Below are 7,903 nucleotides of genomic sequence, written 5' to 3'. Positions count from 1 at the left end.
CTTATTCTGGATGTATTGATTCAGCAGGTTCTTTCAACGCAGACTCTCTGACAGTTAATGTAATGAGCGTTTTTAAATAACAGAACGCTGAAAGGAGAAAGAGGGAAAATATGGGACTGTCCATAGAAACTGATGACTGCTCCTTTTCCAGAAATGATGGAAAATACTGTTTCACTCTCCTCTGACTTTCACAGGAGAATTTCAAGGCTGCTCTAGCTCTTTTCCGACAGGTTTCCTGCTGTTCCAAGGCAAAGATCTATTATTTTCACACTAGTAACTTCCCCCAGCCGGCAAGGACAGGACCCTACCATGTCAGGTATCACCAATGCAAGAGAGAGCTCACCTGGGGCTTATGAGACATCGAGGAAAGCCTGGAAAAGGATAAATCATAAAAACACTGCCAAGAAATTATGGAGCCCATGAGCCCCCTGGATACACAGAGTCCATCATGGACAGAAGCTGTGCCTGGTGTGATCCTTGAACCACTTGTCTTTTCCTGAAGCTGCAACACAAATACTAGGACAACATATCTTGTTAAGCTTTCATGATATAATTTATTTGGAATAACTTCCTTTGTGAGCAGATAACAATGGAAATAATCCAAGTATGAATGCACAGGGTGTTTTCAGAGTAGAGAAGGACTTCACATCAGTCTAGGACCAGGCATGGTGTGGCTGTGACTCTGGCACAGCCCCTGTGTGCACAACACAACAGAAGCACTTCAGGCTGACTGAAAGAGCAGGAGGAAGCTGCTCACAGAGCCAAGTATACAGTAATGACATGATTAATTGCTCACTGCCATTGTTCAAGATTTTGCAAAAGCAAAACAACAAATGGTTTTGGAAAAACTTGGGATTTCTACAGTATAAATAAATAAACATGAAAATAACTCTCACCATTTCAAGAATAAAGCCTCTCCTTTATTAAGTACCTTTCAGTGATAAAATAGAGTGTAAAGAAGAGATTTCTATAATTGAAAAGACTCTTCTTTAATTAAAATGTAATTAGAATAATGGCTGACTACAAAATAGAATACTTCTTAAGACCTGTATTGAATATTCATTTGTTCACAGTTGCTTGTATGCTCTGAGGAAAGAGATACAGATTTAAAATACTTTGCAGGTATTTACAGAAAAAATAAAAAAGGGCTAATATTTTTGCACTGCAAAGCACTGAAAAGGGTTCCTGGAGCCATTCAGAACATACACATACATGGATGTCTCTGATGTCACTGTTAGGAGAGATTGCTGTGTTTGCACCACCACTCTCACCTACTGGCTGACCTGGTATGATCAATAAGAGCTCTTAATAACTACACAAGGAAAAAATCTTTAAAAATTTATAGATAAATATTGTCAGCACGGCTGTGAGGAATCTAAAGATCTTCCTGCACGGACACTAGATGTCAATGGAGAGACACTTCAAAGCAACTGCAACAAAAGGCAGTGCTGCTGCATTCTCTAAAACCAGATTCTTCTTTTCCTCTTTTCTTAATGCAACTCTTCTGGGCTGATAGCCTTGGAATGAAAGTCAAAACCCCCCTCAGGAGCAGCATTTTACCTGGAACACCCATTCAATTCGTTTCCTATGCAGACGTGGTTTAAGTCATAGTTGAAGGCAGCAAGCATTTTTCAGCTCTACAAACCAATAATTTTGTGCTGAGACTGACAAAGAGGGATCTGGATATGGTGAGGTGACCTTATAATCCTCTGCCTTGGATGATAAGACCACCTGTTTCCTTGAATGAAGACATCCAAGCTGCAGTCAAACATCAAGTACTTCTATAAAACTCAAGAACCTAAACTGAATTGGAAAACCAGCCTAGAAGTGAGAAGTTTCATATCTTCATTATCCTCCCCTGAGATACAGAATTCTCTACCAGCATTTTCACAATGTACACCAAAGCACGGGATGTGAAGAATAACAGTAAAATAGAATAGGAACTACTTACTGATTTTCTCTGAAAACTGGTTAACTCATCTTCATACTGCGCTGTGAGTTTCATTAAAACAAGTGCTAACAGCTATAATGAAGCTGGCAAAAGGGTTTTCAGAGAGAAATATAAAAATTTGGGGATTTGTTGGATAAAGCTCATTTTTACTGTTGCAATTTACATTTAATACTGCAATTCCAGCACTTGGAATTACTTAACACACCATGCTGACCTGTAAAATGAGCCCTTCATCATAGTATTGCCCAATGTTTGTGTACAGCACTTCTGTGCCTGGGATGGATCTGTGAACACCAAAGGGCAGGACACAAACACTGAGAACAGTGAAATGTGTCAGTGGCTTCTGGTGGACACCAAAAAACCATGCCAGAGAGCAAAGGAGCTGTGGCTTCTGTCTCAGAGAGAGATCAGGTGCTGCAAGAGGAGAGAGAGATCTGGAAGGAGGCTCAAGGTGCCCCCCCAGGGGAGATAAGCAAGATGGGGTGAGGGATAGATTGTGGATATAGGGTAAACTTTGGAGGTGAAGAGAAGGGCAATTGTTACAAGCATCTAGCGAAGATACGTGACAAATGGGCAAATGCCAAGTGTGATAAATGGTTAATAACATTCAGTCTACAAAGGGGAAGGCAGAAGATGTGAAAACAGGAGTGTAGCAACAGTGACAAAGCCGCAAATGTCCGGGTAGTGGTAGGTTGGGACCCAGCACAGAAATGCTCATAACCTGAACTGTGTTAGGTGGAAATGTGAGAAGATGGGGAGGGGACAAGTTAGTACATAAAGCAAAAGACAATTCCAGATTTTCAAGCAAAGACTCAAGGAAGAAATAAATTTCAGAGCTCTTTGTATGACAAACCCCTCAACATCAACAAACTTGTGTTTGAACAGGTTCTGCCGGAAAACACAGACAGCAATTGATAGTTTGGATTCAGATTAGTCTTTGAAGAAGTTACAGGGAGGTTAATTTTCTTTCTTCTCTTAAAACAAAGCAATCTGAAACCCTTCTATCTTTATTCAGTACAGATGTATGTGTACTCTAAGGCCAACATAGCCCTACCCAGTGAGTGACTGACTACAATGGGGCTCACATAAAGGTCTGTTCCCACCACTTCTCTCTGCCCAGAATTCATACCAACCTCTGTGGAGAAGGTCTTAATGTAATGTTTTCAGTGCTGGGGCCAGAAATGAAAGTACAACCAAAATGGGTACAGCTACCACTTTGTATGCAAGAGAACCAAGGGCTTAGCTGAGTCCTTGTTTGAATATCCCCTGTTTACACGGCAGGGCCGTTGCTTAGGGCTCCTCTGACGTGGCAACCATAAACTCTACATCTGCTGTACAGTGTTACTCAGGGTAGTTTAAACATCGTGGTCATCCCACACGTCTTATGTCACAGATACTACTTTTATCTAGATTCAAACATGTGCCATTTTACATCACAAGTATGACATGATAGTCAGAAGTATTTCTTTTTACATCTAGGTAACATCTAGGTCCGATGATTTACAAAATCAGGTATTTTAAGCTTGGTGTTTTCTACTGCCTGAAAATTTGTAATTGTTACAAACAGAATCAGTGCTTTCTGTGTTCATAAACTAAATGACACCAAGGAAAATCTGGACATTTATACAGATGTTTCTCCCAACTTGATACTTTGACATTTATCAACAAATGCAGCAAGGTATCTTTCTAAGAATTGTCCAAAATATTTTTGATGGACTAAAGGTAGTGTCAAGGTAACAAATTTCAACCTGACACATTTATTTATATGTATTTATTTTAAAAAAGGTTGATTTTTTTTTCTCCTGTCTTTGTACTATTGATAGACAGTCCCACATGATTTGCTGAAGTATACAGCACTCAAGCTATTCACTCTAAAGGCTAACAAAAATGCATATTGCTTACTGTCACAAGCAAACCTACTGGTTAGAGCACCTAAGTTTGGTTTCTGAGGTTTAGCACTTTCCTGAGAAGGAACCACAGAGAGGCAGGAGAAGCAGTTTCATGTAGCACATGGTGTTCAAGGATCTCTGCATCCTGGTTTTGAAGCCCAGGACTACTTGTTCGTTACTATTACTCCTGGTAAAATGCAAACTCAGAAGGTTTGTGTACATTATGCACAAAGTTACATGATGTTTATGCACATTTGCAGCAACTGGAGCGAGCAGTGGGTAGAAAAACATTTGAATGTTAAACATGGAAAAGTTAAAATGTAAAACTCAGCATGTTTTTTACAATGAGGGTGGTCAGCCATGGGAGGAACAGAGCAAGGGAATTGGGATTTTTTTTCATCTCTTTATGTCTTAAAATGAACACTGGATACATTCAGCTCATAATGATGTGGCAGCCAAAAAATCTAAGGAAAAGTGTTGGAGAACAAAACAGACAGAACCATTTTTCTGCTGTGTAAAACCAGGGTGAGCCCACATTCTGGGCTGTGGAGACCAGAACTGCACACAGTGCTCATCAAAGGCACAGAGAAGCTGAGCAGCTACAGAAAGGAGCATTTCATGTCATCCTGGGGAAGCAGCTGCTTTTGGAGGAGAGACCACTAGGACTGTCAGACCTTAATTTTGAGAGGGCTGAGGTAAGATCAAGGTTTACAAAATCACAAAGTAGCAAATAAAACACAGGCAGAAACATAATTTGCCAAATCCTGCAATACCAGGAGTAAGAGTAATTTGGTAAATCTGGGAAGAGTGCCCCAGATCTTAGAAAAAGAAGTGCTGCTTTATCTAACAGGTATTTAACTTCTGGAACTTGCTGCTGTGACAAACCTTGGTCACTGGCTTCAGCACCAGGGGGATGTGGAAAACGTGAGGCTGTGTTCACTAATAACTGTCATCAGAATATTTAGTGTTTTCTTGCATGATCCTTGTATGGAATTTGAAGGCAAGTGTAATTAATCCAAGATGTACATATGTTTATATAGTGTCTGAGCTCTGGCTGGTGCTGACAGGTTTATGAGAAGTGAATTATTACTCGTTATAAAAGGATTTATTTTACTTTTTAAGGAGCCAGTCAGGAAGTTTAATCTGATTATTTTTCCCCAGAGCAAGACTACACAGACTATTTTGCTTTTTCTGCTGGCAATGTTGCAGCTTCTGCCTTAGCAGGACAAGCACTAAAGCTCCATAACAGTTTCACTAATGACACATCAAAGTCACACAGATCTGGGTAGAACAGGCAGAGTAAAGGGAAGAGACTTCACCATTTGGGAGCACAGACACGTGGTGTATATGGGAATAGCTTTCAGCCACTGAGAAATTATAAGGAGAACTATATACTGAAATATATATGTATTTTGATAGGAATGCTGTGGGGACCAGCTTAATCAGCTATACAAGACTTATCTAACTCCATACTGGCTGCTGAACGTGCCATGAAGCCGGAGGAAAGCAATTGCATTGGTCATGGTGCCTGAATTAAAAATGTTATTATAAAGGGGATCAAATTAAGGCTGCAAGTGCATTTTCTAATTTATTTTCTAACATTCTTTTAATGTGAATGCTTATTATAGTAATAATTTTAAAAGTTATGCAAATTCAGGGAGAAAGAAAGCATATGATGTGCTCTCTGTATGCACAGCAGGCACTGTAACAATTAACTTGATCTCCAACAAGCTTCTCGCATATTTGTGTCTTCAGTTCTGATGTTTACCCAAAAAAAAAGGTATATAAAAAACAGGATAAACTGTGGCGTAAATCAACTTGAAAATGCACTCTGTGTGACCTTGGATGCTTTTGATTTTGTCCGTTGACCTTCAGGAAGAGAATAAACAGAGCTCTGCTCTTTACTTTCCCCTGAAGCTGATTAGTTGTGTGTGGACATATAAATATCAGAAGGCCAATACAAAGTAGCCCTTCAGAGAATTAACAATATTTACTGGTAACACATTTTTTTCAAATAAATAACTAGATTAATATTCACAGGCACAAATGACACAAAATTATCAACAAACATTAAAAGTTAATACAAGAGCTGACTAATGCCAAAAGCAGGCAATTGTAAGGCGGCTGGCTGTTGTGCAAAAAAGTGGGAAAGAAAAATAAGTGTACTCTCTTGGAATTAGACTTTCCCTTTCTTCCTTTAAACCTTCTTGACAGTGCTTTTTACTGCTATTTTGTTTCACCATTTTTACAGAATTTTAACAATTTCATTTTAACCTCTTCATCACCAGCAATATCTTCAGCACCCAATCAGCAAAGGTAAGATCTTGTCAGAGATCTTAATTTTGTGGGGAGACTAACCATAGTTTTCTCATTGATCAGAATCTTTCTCTGTACCAGTTCTGTCAATAGCTAAAGTACATACATTGAGCAGTGAAATATGCTCTTGTAATGTTTGAGACCATCAGACAGATAATAATGGTAGAAATGGCAAACGAAAAATCACTATCAATTATCTTTTGAAAAACGCAATAGAGCAACTATTGTCCTTGCTGTAGAAAAAAATAGAAATTAAGAGAAACAGCTTCATGCAAAATCTTTGGATAAACTGCTGAGATGTAGCAAATCTACCTTCTGTGCTTTTAAAAAATGTTGTTCACTTTGTATGGATGTACGATGTAATCTTACTCTGTATGAAAATACGGGAGCTGCATTACAAAGAACACCTTTATGTGCCATGAGCTTTGCAACTGGCCTCCCTCAGTGAGAGCCAGGAAAACCCTGGATGTGGTGCTCTGGCAGTGCCCTCGGTGCAGAGCGATGAACAGGCTCCCTTAATCTGGGAGTGCAGTCAGAACCATCTGGATCAGCGAGGGGACTCTCTGGCACACGAGCAAACAAAACCAAAACACACAGTACGCTGCCTCAGCCAGATCTGGGCTTCTAAGCGAAATTTTATATTTTGAGAATGAGTTGGTTTTTGCTGTTTTATTGTTGAAACAAAAGAAGAATTAAATAAAAATATGTACACTGACTACACGCAGCGGTGTCACTAAGCCAACATCCGTATTCTCCTTGAGTCATGTTTGCACAGGTCTGTTTTGTCCCAAGATGAGCTTCCCAGCAACGTCAAACCTTACGGGCTCATGGCTCCACTCCACGCAGCCCCTGGGCATCTGCCAAACCTCCCTTGTACACACAGATAACAGGTTTTGTACAACAAGCACAAGCAAAAATCTGAATAAAGCGCATTTAAGGGCATTTGAATGGGTATCTCCAAAGCTCACACATATCAGCGATGATGTGGGTGACGAGGCACTGGCACAGGTCCTGCAGAGGCGTTCAAGGCCAGATTGGATGAGGCTTGGAGCAATCTGGTCTAGTGGAAGCTGCTCCTGACCATGGCAGAGGCTTTGGAACTAGGTGACCTTTAGGGTTCCTTCCAAACCATTCTATGATTCTGTGTTTAATTTTTCTGAAATTCTTATCTGTAACGTTTTATTATTATCAGATCAATACTACTGCCACCCTTTCAGACTATATCATGGCTCTATTCAGTGTTTACCAAAAGGTGTGAAAACCTTGCACTGACTAAAGAAAATTCTGATGAGAATCCAAGGGTCATAGGTATTCAGTGTTTACCAAAAGGTGTGAAAACCTTGCACTGACTAAAGAATTGTTCCCTAATAACATAATTCTGACGAGAATCCAAGGGTCATAGATCCTAAATCTGGCTCCAAACAAGAACTGGATGGAAGTTCAATTGGATCTGACCAAGGCCAAAACCCCCTTGTTCTCCTGCTCCCGGGGGAGCTTGGAAACACCCTCACACGCTCTGTGAGGAAGGAGAACCTCTGTCCTTGGCACTGGCGAGGCCACACCTTGACTGCTGTGTCTGGTTCTGGGCCCCTCAGCTCAGGGAGGACATTGAGGAGCCCAGAGAAGGGAATGGAGCTGAGGAAGGGTCTGGAACACAAATCTGATGAGGAGAAGCTGAGGGAGCTGGGGGTGTTTAGCGTGGAGAAAAGGAACCTCGGGGCCATCTTATTGCTCTCCACATGCACCT

The sequence above is a fragment of the Onychostruthus taczanowskii genome, unplaced genomic scaffold (genome assembly GCF_017590055.1).
Source record: "Onychostruthus taczanowskii isolate IOZ18803 unplaced genomic scaffold, ASM1759005v1 scaffold9, whole genome shotgun sequence".
Classification (NCBI taxonomy): domain Eukaryota; kingdom Metazoa; phylum Chordata; class Aves; order Passeriformes; family Passeridae; genus Onychostruthus; species Onychostruthus taczanowskii.
The sequence above is the reverse complement of the archived record's forward strand: the minus strand, read 5'-3'. Positions refer to the sequence as shown.